The 17,264-nt window shown below is 38.0% G+C and overlaps 1 protein-coding gene across 2 annotated transcripts in view; it reads left to right on the top strand.

Annotated features, from left to right (window-relative positions):
* Positions 1-17,264, top strand: part of smurf1 (SMAD specific E3 ubiquitin protein ligase 1) — a 44,744-nt gene that overhangs the window by 6,622 nt on the left and 20,858 nt on the right. The window lies entirely within an intron of this gene.

Raw genomic sequence — 17,264 nt, 5'->3', positions numbered from 1 at the left:
GCATCCAAGATGTAGGTGACTGTTTCTTCAGTAGAACACAAATGATGATTTTTAACTCCAACCGTTGCCGTCTGTCAGTCAAAAAATGCGAGTGAATGGTAACTTCTACTATAAGAGTAAATAAAACTTGCTTAGACAAATCCAATTTAAACCCTGTGGCTCGTGACGACACATTGATGTCGTTCAGCATTCGCTTAGTGAGGTCTGATCGCGCTCTGACAGCTGAAGTGATGTCTAGCACTCATTGAAGTATATGCGCGAGACATCACTGTCGTTGTCAGAGCGCGATCAGACCTCACTAAGCGAATGCTGAATGCAGTTGGTGTATTAGAGGTAAAAAATTATATAAATACTGTTCGGTTTCTCGCACAAACCGATCGTTTCATGTCTTAGGACGTCACGAGCCACAGGGTTTAATTTGGATTTGTCAAAGCAAGTTTTATTTACTCTTATAGTAGAAGTTCCCATTCACTTGCATTATTTGACTGACAGACGGCAACGGTTGGAGTTAAAAATCATCATTTGTGTTCTACTGAAAAAAACAAAGTAACGTACATCCTGGAGGCCCTGGGGGTAAGCAGATAAACATCAAATTTTCATTGTGGGTGAACTATCCCTTTAATTACTCACCCTCATGTCGTTCCAAACTTGTTCATCTTCAGAACACAAATTAAGATATTTTTAATGAATTTCGGGAGCTTTCTGGTCTCTGATAGACTGCAACGTTAAGGCCCAGAAAGGTAGTAAAGGCAGTGTTAAAATAGTCCATGTGACTGCAGTGGTTCAACCTTAATGTTATGAAGCGACAAGAATACTTTTTGTGCACAAAAATAATGACTTTATTCAGCAATTGCTGCTGCACTGTCTCTACAACATAAACGGTGTAGAAATTGTTGAATAAAGTCATTATTTTTGTTTTGTTTTTGTATGACAATAAGGTTGAACCACTGTATTCACATGGACTATTTTAACGGTGTCTAAACAGGTTGCACAAAAAATGGGAACTGTGCATTAAACCCTGCAGTGTAAATGCAGCCATGTTTGCCTGTTATGTTGGCTTGATGTGCTGACTTTAGAGTAGATGCTATGAATGATTTATGAAATACCCCATGTTCCCTTGCAAGCTCAACTCCTGAGTGTATACGGCCTCTCCACAATTGTTTGTCCAGTGGTGTATTTTTTGTTGTTGTTAAAAAAAAAAGTCTGGATTATGTTCTGCATATGAAGTAGTTGCATGGCATGGCCAGCTATTGTGCCAGGCATCAAGCACAAGAAGAAGGGTGAAAAGAGGCTTACTGCCCCGTGTGACTGTGAGTCTGTGCTAGAAGCAGAGGGCTGGACACTAGGGAATCCTGCTTATTTATTAAGGAACACTAGCAGCGGTCTTCTGTTATCGTTTTTGTGTCACGTGCTGCCTGCTGGCCTGTTTCCTCTCTCTCCTCTCCCCCGTTCCTTATCTTTTTCTCTCCTTGTCCTCCCGCACACTCGCACGTGAGTGTTTCATGTTCATGGTTGTGTAGGTATGTGGAGCATGTGGCCTCTCAGACATTCCTGTGCATGAAATTGATGTGAAGTCCAGCTGGGGGTTTGTAGGGGATACTGTTTATTCGGACAGACTGTAAACTGACACTATTGATCAGAGCTAGGCCATCACCCGTCCTGTGTAAATAAATGCCTCTAGGAAAGCAGCGGGAATGAAAGCAACAGATACCTTTTTTACAGAGGAAATGTGCTTGAGTTTGTGTTTGTTTTCTTTTAGAGCTTAGCTGCTAGTATTCCTCACCTGGTGAGTGAAACCTGCTGCAAAAGAAATGGGTGTTTTCATGCTAGAATTAACCTAAAACAATTTTAGCATAATTATTGTGAACTGTTTCACCATTGAAATGATTAGCAAAAAGCTAGAAGTAGAGCTGCACGATTAGCTAATCATTAAAAGATCACAGTCTTGATTCAAACACCCACTCTATCTCATTCCTAAATGACAACAACTTGCCTGTCTATTAAACCTTTGACAAAATCACACAAATCTGCCGCTGACCTGAGAGAGCAGTTGTCATGTATGAAACGGCTTCACAAACCGTCTTTTTAACCACACAGTATCATTATTTCTGTATTACAAATAACTGGGATATAATTTTATAGTTCAGATATAAACACTGTCTACGGAAGCAATCAAAATGGACTGAATCACCTTTTGAACTTCATGCTTCAAATGACAGGTGTATCGATTACGTTGTTACTGTTAAAAATGTATTTGTCATTGAATTATTCAAGAGATTTGTTCAAATGATGAAACAAGTGAAGTATTTATGAGCGAGTCATTGAATCATTCATTCAAACCACTTTTTTAAATAATTAATTCAGATTAATTACATATTTTAAATAGACTGCAGCAATTAACATTTTGTCAGGACAGAGTATTGTGTTCGAAACAAAAAATCATGATTTCATATTTATCCAGAATCATGCAGCTCTAGCTAGAAGGTGATTAAAATGGTGAAAATGAATGTCCTGAATGTTGTTTGTTTAACCTCCGAAATATAGGTCACATGTTATTCCAAGTGCTGTATAGGTCACTTTTTGTGGTGAGCTATTTTAATGTCTTTGAAAGAAGTGTCTTATGCGCACCAATTATTTAATTTATTTGATAATATTGTGAAATATGATTACAATTTAAAACAATTATTTTCTATTTTAATATATTTTTAAAATGTAAATTATTCCTGTGATACAAAACTTAATTTTCACCAGCCATTACTCCATTCTTCATTCTCACAAGTTCTGTCTTCAGTGCTGATTTATCAATGCTGAACACGCTGCTTAATATTTTTGTGGAAACCATAATAGTATTAATTTCTTTAAAAAGAAATCTTACTGACCCCAAACTTTTGAACGATTGTGTGACTTCTAAAGTCTATGCTGTGTAAAGGGGTTAGTTCACCCAAAAATGAAAATCACGTTCCAAACCCATCAGATCTTCAGAACGAAAAATTAAGACATTTTTTTTTTATCTTCCATTGAAAGCAACGAAATAACCGGCATTCAAGGTCCAGAAAAGTAGTAAAAACATTTGTTAAAATAGTCAATGTGACTACAGAGGTTGCATTTTATATATGTATTTTACATTGTTACTTTTATCATGCTCTTACATGCATATTTCATATATTTTACATGCATATTTAACACGTGTTGCAATGTTGAAGTGCTGTTTCATGCACATTTTGTCGTCACCACATATGACTCAAACCGCTATAGCATTTATGTTGTTTTGGTGTTAAAACCGTTCTTGTTTTTATTTTGTCTAAGAGAAGTACTGAACCACTGTTCTGAACTCAAGGTTTTTGTTATGTATTTGTGATGCTTATGCACTTGAAGTCACACATTTAACCTTATGTGTTATGATAGACTCGCCCCTTTATGTAAGTCACTACACCTTGAACTGAAGAGTCATGAAGGTGAGAATGATTAGTATGAGACTTTGTATTATGGTCAACCAAATCGTTTGACCTCTATTATATGATCTTTATTGCTGGGTTAATTGTTAACTAAAGCAATGACTTTAGTATTTCAAGAAGTTTACAAGTTGCAAAACACAAATTTACAAAACAAATTTATAATAAAACCTAAGCCACCTAACCCCACTACAATCATTTAACACTAAGTAACTAATAACAGTATTCTTGGTGTGCTGCGAACCAGCTTCAAGTTTCAGCATTTCTTTTGCAGAAATATGACCATTTTTGCCGCCTTTGGCAAAATACGACACTTCTCTGGAGTTATTACATGTCCTGCACAAGGCAACCGTTATTTTAGAACGCATCACCTTATTATTTCTAAGGTGGCGTGTCATGCTTCTCACGTGAAACACCGCAGCCACAATAGAACTGTATGACAAGTATCACATTTATTAAGTTTTTCCTTTTTATTCACAAAATATTTACAAACATGTTAACTATGTCATGAACTATCTGAAATGAATAAAACAGTCAAATCATAATTGAAAGGATTATTATTGCTGCTTCCATAGACGTCAGTGTGTATTTTACAAACTTTAAATGTTTTTTTTTTTTTTTTTTTTTTTGCTAGTACTTATGTGCATTTAAATGTCAAGCCTAAAATAAACATTATGTGGTTGAAAACACTGAATGGTTGTGATATGTGACAAGTGCTGTGTGAGTCTGGCTCGGTGCCAGCCAAAAGTGGCACCAAAATTAGGCATCTGATTCATTAGAAATCTCAATCATTCCGGTTACATACCGGTTTCGATACCCAACCCTAGACAGCTATTAACTCTTAACTTTTTTTTTATTATTATTATTATTATTATTAAGGGGTGATATTTGCCACCTTAAATGGATTTCTGTGGCATTTTTACCTTTTATTAGGGCAGTTTTTAACCGTGTCAAATTGTGCATTGTCAAATGTTTACATTTAATCAGATTTAATTTGAATAATAAGACGCTATAGGATTTTATCAGTCAAATGAACACATCATTAAAACACTACTTTAAAAAAATATTGCAATTTTATCATAGATAATTACATATTACACTTCGATTAATAAACTCTGCACATAAAAACTCTCTTTGAGCCCCTTTGGGTCTCTAAACTCAACCCCTTTCAAGCTCAGCCCCTAAAAATATGAAACTAGAAAAGTCAAACTCATTCATCCTCTCAAACCTGCCTTGACCCATTCCTAGACCTTCTTGGCTCAAAGAAATAGAAATTGCAGCATATACTGTCAAACCAAAATGTATTCAGACACCTTGAACATTTCATCCATTATCTCAGTTTATTCACAGTTTATTCATAGTTTAAAAAAATGGTAATAAAATATGACAGTTAAACTGTCAGAAAAAATTAATCTTAAGTCAGATAACACCTAAGCAAAACATGGTCAGGTCAAAGTGTCTGAATAATTTTTGGTTCCAAAATTTGTATCAGTTTTACCGGTAGTCCACTGTATGAAGAATATTCTGGTATAATATGTCACAGTTTATTTTTGCTGAGTTTTGTGTTTTGTGAGAAATGCGAACCTCTGAGCTGTCAGATTTGCCTCTTTTTATTTATATTTTATGTCCTGACAAATTCATCTCTATCCCTACAAATATTTTAGAAATGTGGAGTCATGCAGCCGGTTGCCCTGATAAAAATGTGTGACATGGTAGATCTTTGTGTCCATGTGTCTATGAGACTGCATTGTGGTCAACTGCAGACAGTGCTGCGTTACACAGTGCCGTAAGTCTGTGGGGCCTCCAGACAGGATGAAGAGCTCATATGGTGATTTTAGCCTCCCTCAGCAGCCTGGCCGGCTCCCACGCGCCTCGTCAGGATTTAGGTTACTGCAGGGGTCACACAGCCACCTCCCCCAGGTTACTGCCGGACACACATACTGCAGTAGGACACATTCAGCTGTTGTAAACAAGAAACACTAAATGCAGGGATTATTTTAGCCCATCAGACTTTAAGACTCTACTTTTCAGTATAATGTTTCTCACGCTCTGATGCGGCACATAAGTAGGCCAGTGCAATATTAAGCTTTTTTCTTTGGTAGGAGAAATCCTCTCAGCTCTTGTCTCTGTGCGGGGCAGATGCTCATCAGTGTCGCTGTAAGCGTCGCTCATATCTGTCCTGGGATGACAATTGACCAAGGGCAATTCTCTAAACTGACTGACATATATAACCTGTTTTTCAACCTTTTTTTTGGCTAATTCCTGCCGGCTCTCTCTTTTGTGAGTTGAGGACACTCTGGAACCAATTAGCTTTCTCATTGCAGACCAACCCAGTTTGAAGTTTGTTTGAAAGCACAATAATCATCATTGCGTGTTGTATCCGAGTACTTCTGATGGTGTCAGACAAGCTGTCAAGAGCGCAGACAGGCGGACATCTGTTGGCATTGTCGCCATAAGGTTGCAGTCTCTTTGGTGTTGGCTCAGTGCTGTGATTAATGCGCCACACATGAGATTCAGGATGTCCTCCTCCAGTCACTCCCGACTGAATGCATTTCTCTCATTCCTCTGTATTGTGCTTTTAACCACTCGTTCCCCCAAGGTATGGCTCAGGTTTCCCTTTCTTTCCGTGCCCGGTGACTCAATGATGGGGAAGTCTGTCCGCCTGTCCCCATCGTTGTGCTTCTTCCTAGGGGAGCTTGGCGGATCCAATGTGGAAGTCGGAGCGGCTGACCTACTGTACGGTTTGCCCGAGGAAATGACTTGTCTTTTCATGCACATGAGGAGGTTTAGCATTCCAGTTTACCCTCACGGCTGACAACTTATTTGTATGAGGTTGGATGGAGATATATTTTTAAAGGCCTCTGGCATTCTGATCGACCTTACAAAATGGCTTCCCACAGTTTAATCTTCAGCGCAGAGCGAGGATTTGGCCGTGGAAAGTGGGAGAAAGAGAAACAAAGAACCAGGAAGGAGGGTGGAGGATATCTCCGGAAAAGCTCATGGATATTTTATTCGTGCTGGGGGCCCGACGTCTTGTGTTTCAGCCCTGCATATGGTGGGGCTTTGCATGAGTGTGTGCAACACAGTCTTTCTCATATCCCTCCAGCCCTCACACCACTGTAACTCAAACCTAAGCTGTGAATAGGAGTATCACCTCTGATTCTGGCAGGAAATTAGTCGAGTAAGCCACATTCTTCAACCCCTGGCTGGTTCTTCATCTGTTAATCAGTCTAGTTCATCACTCAATTACAGTGAGGGCTTGTGTATGCAAAGTCTGAATTGTCTGTACTAGGGTTGAGCGATTTAACTGTAGTAAAATCAAAATTGCAACGTGGCTTAGTGCGATATATTACATCTTGTGAAAAGGGGCATAATAGGTCCCCTTTAAATATATGTCTCTGGTGTCCCCAGAATGTGTCTGTGAAGTTTCAGCTCAAAATACCCCACAGATCATTCATTACAGCTGGTCAATTTAGCCCCTATTTGGGTGTGAGCAAAAACACGCCATTTTTGTGTGTGTCCCTTTAAATGCAAATGAGCTGCTGCTCCCAGACGCTTTCTAGAAGATGGCGGAGCTTTAACAGCTCGTGCTTAGGTTGCTTAAAGGGAATCCCTGGTGTTAAGACTTGTATGGCATAATATAGTGTAAATGTTGTCTCTTACTGAAATATGTAGTAGAAAACCCATATTTGGACCGATTTGGACAATGGGCAGTGCCATTTTGTTTATGTGCACAGTGCGTTCTATGTCGATGACGTCAAATTAGGGCTGGACGATTAATCGAAAAGTAATCAAAACTGAAATTCAGAACTTCTAACCAACGTAATTTTCCCATGTCGGTTATTTCGTTTTTTAAACCTGTTAATACTTCCCCCTTAAAAACATACTAGTGCGTGTGTTGCCACGTGACTCTGCCCCATCCAGTCAACGCGCAGGTGAACGTAGAGTCGAGCGTTGAGCCTTGTGTCTTCACTAAACTTTGTAATTTTGTATGTGTATTACGGTTTGCCAGTTTAGACATTCAAATGATTAGTCGGATGTGCATTATTATATAAAGCTACCATGCTCGCGCAGCGGCATTGTGGCACAAACATTCATACAAACAGTAGCTGCACAAAACGTGAAGATTGCGCGCACTGAGAGGATGCAGAAACTAGTTGTCAGCACTGTCCTGTGATTTATCACTAAAGTAGCTTAGAAACTCAACTTATTATAGCATATATTTTTCTACTTTTGAAGTAACTATTTACAACCCACAGCTTCACAATTAACAGAGAGATGGAATGACTAATTCACACATGCAATCGCTCTCATTACGTACTAGTACTGTGCTAATTTATCGTTATTTGACTTACAACGAGCATAAATCTGTAAGAAATGTTACGAACCATAGATAAAATAACTGCTGAAAGTGAGCTCAGGTCACTCTTTCAAAAGGAAAAAATATCCCACCTTTAATAGTTAAGCATATTTACAGTACAAACCATGTAAGTGAACTATGAGGACAAAAAAAACAAACAAACAAAATAATCGTTCGTTAATCTTAGTCAAAGTGAAATGTTCAATTTATCAAGGTTTTGATTTTAGGTCATAATCGTCCAGCCCTATGTCAAATGGTTGCACTCACTGAGCTACTGACACTGTCCTATTGCTATTTTTATCACAACACAACTCGGAATATAATATACGATGACACATTGTGCAGCTTTTGGTTGTAATTTTCAGTTGATGAGCCACAAGAGAAGCGATGTAAGTCTTTACTGCTTTACTAGCGATAAGAGGAGAAAAGAATGGGAAGTTGTGCAGAATGTGGACGAATAAAACTTCCTAAAGATCCGCGTCTTTGTTCTCTTCACTTTAGCCCAGATGACTTTGAGGCTTTTATTAGACCACAGCTGAAAGAGCTTACAGTTGCCATATTGTTGGATATAAAGTGTATGCTTTAACCGAATGCCGCGCCTGTCATGGAGACTGACGAAGGTAAGCCTATAACACATCTCGATTGAGACACACTGCCTCAATCTCACGCAGACAAAATGAGGATTGTCAGTAACGGTGATCAGCCTTGAACATTGTTCAAACCGGAGCTGACACTGATGGAGAGACTCAGGAAGAAGTTATGCATCTGGACATTTCTGAAGGTTTAGTGGATAAATTTATGTAGTTGCTTTGGAGTTTATTCAACTCATCGACTACCATGTGCCGTCATTTTAATCTTTCGTGCAACTCTTCCTCTTCTCTAAAGCAGCCCAACATGGCCTCGCCCCCTTTGTTGTGTGTTCTTGGGGGCAGAGTAAAATTTTCGTATTACTGATATCACCAACCCAGGAAGATGCTTGTTGTAGTCCCTACCAACCATTTGTTGTAGTCCTTAAGTGATTTCTTTAAAAGAAAATATCTCCCTTTGCATTGAACTTTGGTTTGCTCTAAATTCACCATGACAATTGACAATTCTTATTTTTATGAAAAATTGCATTTTTTTTTATTATATATGATTTATCTGTGCACATTATTATTTCTTTTTTTATTAATTTACCCTGGTAATATTTAATCAAAATAACTTCCCCTCCCTCTTGCAGTGACATCTCTTCTTCTCTGATGATGTGTTTACTGGTGCGAGGGCCGGATAACCTGTCACTCACGTGACATCACAGCAATAGCAAACCACATTCATCCAATCAAATCCTGAAAGACAAAATCAAGTCCTGCACTACATTTTTTCCTGTTTGAAGAATTGCTATGACTGTGTGTGTATGTGTGCCTACAGACAAGCACAGCAAACCTGGAGCCGTAAAAAAATTGTATACTTAGTATACTAACAAATTGTGATTTTTACTTTTTTTTTTTTTTTTACGGCTCCAAAAAACATGCACGATTATAATTAAATAGTTGCTTATTTTCATTTCCTAACATCGTTCATAATATCGTGCTTCAATAATTTGTTTTATGTACAGTTTAGTTTGAATTTTTCTTTAGAGACTTTCCATTATCAGAGAATTCTGAAAAATTGTCATGACTCCAATTCGTCAATAGTGAGTGAGCTTCTGCACAGAAACCTACGTTAAATAGACAAGGAGAAAACACTTCTGCTCTTCCCGATGTGCACCTGCCTAGCCTTCTCCACCCCTGCTCACTGGATGCTACTCTTTTTGAATAAGTACAAAGATAAATAACCACGGGTTCATATTCTGGTGAGTTACACCATTGCATGTCAGCCTTACAGTGCCCCCATTCCCACCCCCAAGCTTTAACCTCATATATCAGCAAACTACTTGCCTTGCAAACAGCTGCAGAACCCGCCAGAGACTCATTCCCATCTACTGAGTAATGTTCCTTTGGTTACACACGTGTTCTATTGCTAATTAACTATGCGAACTGCCTTGTGGCTTGTGAACTAACTCTCCGCCGTTACGTTAGGTAAAGCAGTGCTTTTATATTAAAGTCAGGAAAGTGGGTGGGAAACCAAGAATAGAGCCTCTTCTGTCTCCCATGCACCCACCCTCATCAGTCACTACACCAGCTGTCCTAATACGAGGTATCGAGGATACTTTGCACTGACTAGCAGAGATGATGAACTGTCTGGTTTTGAGTTGGGATTTTAAATTGGCAACTCGGTACCAGATTTGTTTAGCATGCACAATTGAATTTCGATGGCTTGTTAGTCAATAATTCACTTTAGAAACTTGCAGTCAGCTCAGGCCATGTCCTTATTGCAAGCAAACAATATTTAATGTAGTCTGGCTCATTTTTTCTTTTTCCTTGTGTAGTTTTGTTTATGGTTTTTGAGGATGCATTTCACACAGCCTAATTTGGCTACATTTTATTTCTACCATGTTACAGATTAATTTGTTCCAAAAATCTGGAGCTTGACATCAGCATTGTTAAAGGATTAGTTCTCTTTAAAATAAAAAAAATTCCCCCCTGATTTACTCACCCTCAAGCCATCCTAGGTGTGTATGACTTCACTCTTTCAGAATTCAGACGAATACAATTGCAGTTATATTAATTATCGCCCTGATCATCCTGATTATATGACATATAATGTAGGACTTAGCATAGTACGTCATGATTTAGCGTAATGCCAGTAGTGTGTGCGTAAGTTACGCTTTAGACATTTATGATGGATGGATGGATGGATGGATGGATGCACTTATTTTGAGTTTCAAACAGGTGGTTTCCGTGCACTGCTATTATAAAGCTTAGGAGCATCAGGGTGTTTATTAATATAACTCTGATTGTATTCATCTGAAAGAAGAAAGTCATATACACCTAGTATGGCTTGAGGGTGAGTAATTCATGTGGCAATTTTAATTTTAAATTGAACTAATCCTTTAAGGAAGAGTTTAGGATTTTATGTCAGCATTTTTGACTTGAGAAAACTAAAATGAATGCATAAAGAATTGTTAAATGTTTGTTTTTTCCCCTGACATTTAAAAAAAAAAAATTACCTAAATGTTTGCTTACTCAGTGTATTTGCGTTTTTACAATTGATGCAGTTATGTCTTAAATCATTTATTTTGTTAGGAAGATAAGTGGTGCTATGGGGTATTTTTTGTTGTGCAATAGAATACACAAGGAAGATTACAAACTTTAAATTTCATTTATTTTAACTTAAAATGAAACCATAATGTGCAGTCAGATTAAATTCTGTGTTGTTCACCAAATATTACCAACAGGCCAAATAGATTTTCTCTCATTTTAGGGAGTCAAGCACTCATTCTCATAATGGTGTTTGCTTCTAAATGTGGCCAGATTTATGCATAGTCTGGTTTGGTTTTCTGTATTATTATTATTAATAATAATAATAATAATAATAATAATAATAATATTATTTTTACACTTCTGAGATGTATGTTGTGCCACCGGGTGATTATCTGTCAAATAAAAAGGTGTTATCTTCCGTTAGTGTGCATCCATGCTGCCGGTGTAATTTTGACACGTTGATGAAGCCTGGCTCTCAAATCTTCTTTAGGTGAACATACATTATCTAAGGTTATTCGTTAGACTATTGATATTGGAACTGTTTTTATCAAATACATTTTGTTCATAATGTTGTTATTTTTTTGTGAAATAAAATTTGGTACCGTTAGATCATTCCAGGGTTTTTCCTGGGTCAAAAATGGTCTTTAGGTGGTGGAAAATGAGCATGATCATCCACAAATCGCAAGCCCAGTAATGCCAATAAATCCAAAATAAATGCAAAGAAAGTGCAAATGCAAAGTTTGTAATATAAATCTCATCCTGTTTATTCATGAAATAAAAAAATAATCTCTGTCAGGACATATCATAAAACGGTGTCCAGAACTTTGTCCAGAAAGTTTGCAATGTGCAGTTGGCCACACGAAAAATATTATATACAGAAAGTGAGCAAAGATTGCTACAATTATATTTACTGAAGCTGTCAATTACAACACAAGGTACACAACGCTGCACTCTTTGGAAAACTCCTATTATCTATAAGCTGTCTACGCTGTGCAATGAATCTCTTATTGACATTGTTTATGCTTTGTTTTTTTATTTACAAGCATGCAGAACTTGCGCTGATCAAAAACTCTGCTTTGTTGAGTGGGTTCTGACTAACTTAAACACATCTGATTGGCTACTGTGTTCACAAGCTCTACTGATATATCTGTGATTGGCTACATTACTCAATGCTGCAAAAACACGTTGTTAATGGAAATCCTTGATGCCCTTCACAGAGCACTTACACAAACACTCACAGAAGTGATTTAAAGCAGCCTGTTATTATCAGCGGGAACTGGTACTGCTGAATGACAGGTATCGTCACATACATTAAAGGATTAAATAAGTCTTTGGCTGAACAAAGATTCATTTTGGTGGCCAATAAACTTCCACTTGGATACCATTCTGCAGATGCAAAACCGAATGAAGCTAGAGGAACGTCAGTTGCACTTATGAATAACTTATTGGCCTATTGGAGTTTACAAACACTGTTTTCGAGCTGCTAATCCACTGTAATGAAATGGTTAAGACGATGGATGATCTTCCATATCTGATAACACCATACCAGACTGTTTGGCCTCCTATCAAAGGGCTTAATGAAAGTGCATGGGCAGTTCTGTTTGTAAAGCCCCGGGCAGTTCTCCACGCTCAGCATTGGGCAAATAACACCCACCGAACACACTACTTTTACGTGTGCGGCGGGGTTGTTTGTCAGTTTGTGCAGCTGGGCGGCAGCAACTCTGAAGTGTTGTGCATGTTTGCTCTGCCAGTCACTCACTATGATTAGGCAGCAGTTAGAGCAACAGGAAAACCCCCCTTTAAAGGACCCACACCGGTGTGTACCGTTCATGAACTTCATTTAGAGGAGCCCTGCCAGTGTTTGAGAATGGCACTCATGTGCTTTCCTTTTAGTAATTGTCATGTGATCTGTCATACAGTTTTATTTTGAGGTTTTTGGCACAGAGGATTGTCTGGTTTTCTTCTGTGTTTTCAGGATCATTACTGCCCTTGCTGAGCTTGTGGATCCTTCGTTAAACAGGATTTTCTTTTAGGGATGCATTGATGCATTAGCCAATCATACTCTGTGTGTGCACGTGTGAAGAAAATGTGTCTTGTGTTGAATTTAGGGTTGTTGAAGTTAATGTGACGACAATGCAACAGTAAAAAAATAGCAACGTTCCAAGCTGGCTCTACTTGACCCTTTGAATCACTTGTAGTTCAAGCCAGAGTTGCCAGGTCCACGTTTTTTCCCTCCAACAAAAATATTTTGTAGCACACCTCCCATCCAATAATCGGCAAAAAGCTTTGTGCTTTGTTACTTCTAATATTGATCTCAAATTCTGTCCATTTTATCACAAAGTTAAATGATTATAAATTACATTTTGACACTCACTTAAATGTGATCATGTGGCAGATCGCTGTAGCGCCTCAGTTCAAGCGGCGACGCAGAGAGCGAGTCTTTTCTTCTACTTTTAATGTACGTTATAGCATGAAAAAAATGCATTAACATCAAAAGGTATGTTGAAAGATACAATACAACTTACCAAAATGTATCATGTCTCATGTGATCACACATGTGATCATGTGTTTTAACCACAGAAAAAAAATGTCAGTAAAACAATGTCACTTAATGTTGCATTTACCTCAGGAAAGTTAATCCAGTATTCATAGTTTGTTAGTTAGCGAGGAGAGGAGCTTATTTACTGTTAAGCATGTATATGTTTGAATAAATTTGTCATGAAGACAAGTGTTTATGAAAATTACCTTGTGCGCAACTTAGTTGTATACAAACATCAGTTTTTATTTGCGTGCAATTATTGTATCTGAAAATAAATAGCAGTTGAATATAATAGTTTAGGCTCTTGTTAATTTAAAATACTAAAATATTAAATGACCTATAATATTAAAATATTAATACCTCTAATATTAAAGTAATGTGCCAAATGAGAGGTTTCCTCCCTGTATAGTTTACAGTGTTAGTTGGAAGAGATGTTTTTCCCTTAAAATTAGACTGATCGGTTAGATTCAGTATCGGCAGATATCATTCTGAATAATCTCAGTATCGGTGGATCTAATATCTATCATACTACTTTTGCTGAATTGGTGAGAAAATGTTTAAATGTTCTTGCTCAAATCAGTGACTCAGTTTTAGGTGGCAGCTATTTATCTATATAATCTATGTATTTTCAAAATTGAACTCTAGTACATTTAATCTTCTAAAATGGAAAAAATAAAATCTGGGAAAAATAAAATGGGATTTGGGGAAAATATTTTGATTCCCAGAAAAATCCAGAAAAAATTTGAAGGGGAAACAAAGGAATTTGGTAAGAAATAAAACAAATTTCATAGGGCCCTATAAAGGCTGCTGAAATGTTAAAAGGATGAATTCATTTTAAAATATATTCAAATAGGAAACATTCATTTTAAATTGTAATAATATTTTACAATATTACATTTTTACTTTTTTTTTTCGATCAAATAAATGCAGCCTCGGTGAGTGACTTTTTTTAAAAAGCATTACAAACGCTAACCAATGCCTGAACGGTAAGTAAATAGGATAAATAGAGGCCTACTGATTTGTACTGTCTATTGACTATTGATTTTTTTTTTTTTTTTTTGAAAGCTGTGAAAAATTGGCTAAAAGCCATTGGTTACATTTGACATTTGCTCTCAATAATTAACGGAAAAATATCCATCTGCTGGTCAGAGCCTATAAACTCCTGTCATGTGAATTAATTGCTTTAAATGGAATGGATGTTCTAGCCCTCGCTGTCTGATAAAAGTTGTGTCTGACAGCAAAGTTTCTGCCTCCGTTCCTCCTTTGTTTCCATGGCTACAGATGTGGAAAGATCCTAAAAGGAAGCTAGGGGTGGTAAAGCTTTGAAATATCTGCTGCATGTATATTTGATTACTCTGTGACTGCTGTAGTTGAAGCTCTGCCACTCCTAAGGGATCTACCTCCGTCATACCTGCGGACTTTGATCTGGGCCTCTTATGCATCGCGGCACCTCCACTTGGGTTATTGGTTGCCACAGTAACCATTATTGGGAGGTGATGGACAGCCTGGAGGCTGAAGACGTGATGGACTATGAAACCACCCTCCCCCGCTCTCTCAGTCTCTCCCTGTGAATGCCGAGATGAATTTCTCAGCTAATGAGGCAGTGCCCTCCCCAAGTCATGGAGCTGTGTGTGGGTGCTAACAGAGGTATGCCGTTTGGCTCTTCTGTCCACAGCGATTAATTTCCAGCTCTCTGACCTTTTGAAGATCTTGTCCTCTTGACTCATTATTAGGGCATAAACTATACCAAGCATTAGGGCGGCATGAAACCTCAGCATAGACCAATTAGTGGATGAGCTAGCATGACTCCTGTTCTATAGGAACTGGCTGCCTTTCCTCATTTTTCAGCTTGTTTCTTCTTCACTGTATTGTCACTTGGATTTAAATAAACAAACTTCTGCAATGACACCAACCATACATAAAATATTAAGGAAGCAAGTGGTTTTTGCTGTCTTTACTGTGCTGCTTCTTTCTGGGATCCTGATTTTAACAGAAACACTGGCAAGCTTTTCTTTGATGTGCACACTGGGATTGAGGGAAGATACTTCTGTTGTCATCAGCAGGATCCAGCCATATTTTTTTGGTGCTTCACATGCAGTGTTTTTTCATTGTGCCTTTAATAGTACTTAAAGGGATAGTTCACCCAAAAAAAGCACTCGTCATTTCAAAACTGAATGATTTTAGGGCAGTGTTAACATATACTTAGTCCACAAACATGAAAAACGGCAATAATGGCATTTACCCGTTTTCTTTTCAATGAGTCGATGTGTGGATGTAAACACAGAAGCGCTGAACTGCGTTCACTGTCAACTGCTTATAACAACAGTTATTTGGCAAATAAAGTCATTACAAACAGTGTTCTCGTCGCGTCATAACATTAAGGTTGAATTTGTGTTCTGAAGATGAACGAAGGTCTTAAAAGGTTATTCGTTCATCTTCAGAACACAAATTAAGATATTTTTGATAAAATCCGATGGCTCAGTGAGGACTCCATTGACAGCAAGATAGTTGACACTTTCAATACCCAGAAAGCTACTAAAGACATATTTAAAACGGTTCATGTGACTACAGTGGTTCATCCTTAATGTATTGAACTGACGAGAATACTTTTTGTGCACCAAAAAAAACAATATCTAGTGATGGGCGATTTCAAAACACTGCTTCATGAAGCTTTACGAATGTTATGATTCGAATTAGTGGTTCGGAGCGTGTAAAGCTTCGAAGCTTCATGAAGCAGTGTTTTGAAATCACCCATCAACCAACCTGGTGGCTAGAATATTTCAGCTGTCTGAAATACTGTCCATATAATGAAGGTCAGTGAGGTCCAAAACGAGATTGAACCCCGCTGACATTTGTTGTGTAGACATGGGCATTTTTCAAAATATCATTAGTGTTCTGCAGAAAAAATGTATAAGTTCTACGTGTTTGGATTGGCATGAGGGTAAGTAAATGACAGAATTATTGTCATTTTTGACTGAACTGTCCTTTTAACGGTTCTATGTAATAATTAACACAACCTTGTTTAACGAGGCCATATAAATGATTGCACGCAGAAGGTTTTAGCATTCATAAATTGGACCGTTATGTTTGCCATATCATGTGTTGAGTGGCATTCATTTGTACTGTTCCTGTTCTGACAGCATGCATGAATTAGTTTAGTGGAAAAAAAAAAAAAAAGCTCTTTAGAGGTAGAACTCATGTTTGTCCAGCAACACACACAGTCAAAGCACACAATTCAGAATCAACCATTGTCAAGCTGCACTGCATATGATTCCACTCCGTTTCCTGTTGTGCTGTGACTGCAGTGCAGTATAGGCTTTTACACTGTGCTACTACCACTTTTGCACTGATGTGTTCATTTTTCTTGTCCAAAACGATGCAGGTCATTGATTTTTCTATTACTTTGTCCTCAGTGTACACAGTGCATTTTTGATAAGATGAATATTGCTGGCCACACCTGCTCCCTCTTACACCACGGCGTGTCAAACATGAACTGACACCAACCTTCTTCACAAATGCTGCTTCTCTTAAGTGTGCCAAATCCCATTGAAAAGCATGAAATCACATTGCAGCCCAACACAGAATGACCTTTGATATTTTCACATTAGGTGAAGGCTAGCCAAGAATAAAAACCCTTTCAGGCAGACGGCTTAAGCTTTACATATCCAGGGAAAAGCTGTGGATTTGGGGTGCTGACTAACAGCGTTGAGAGGAAGTCTGTCTGATTTATTCTGTGCAGGCTGTGCTGGGATGGCCCCAGCAGTCCCTCTTGGGGGGACTAGAGGAAAGAG

This window comes from Chanodichthys erythropterus, chromosome 3, assembly GCF_024489055.1.
Source record: "Chanodichthys erythropterus isolate Z2021 chromosome 3, ASM2448905v1, whole genome shotgun sequence".
NCBI classification, from domain to species: domain Eukaryota; kingdom Metazoa; phylum Chordata; class Actinopteri; order Cypriniformes; family Xenocyprididae; genus Chanodichthys; species Chanodichthys erythropterus.
Note: the sequence above shows the minus strand (reverse complement) of the source record. Positions and strands in the feature narration are given on the sequence as shown.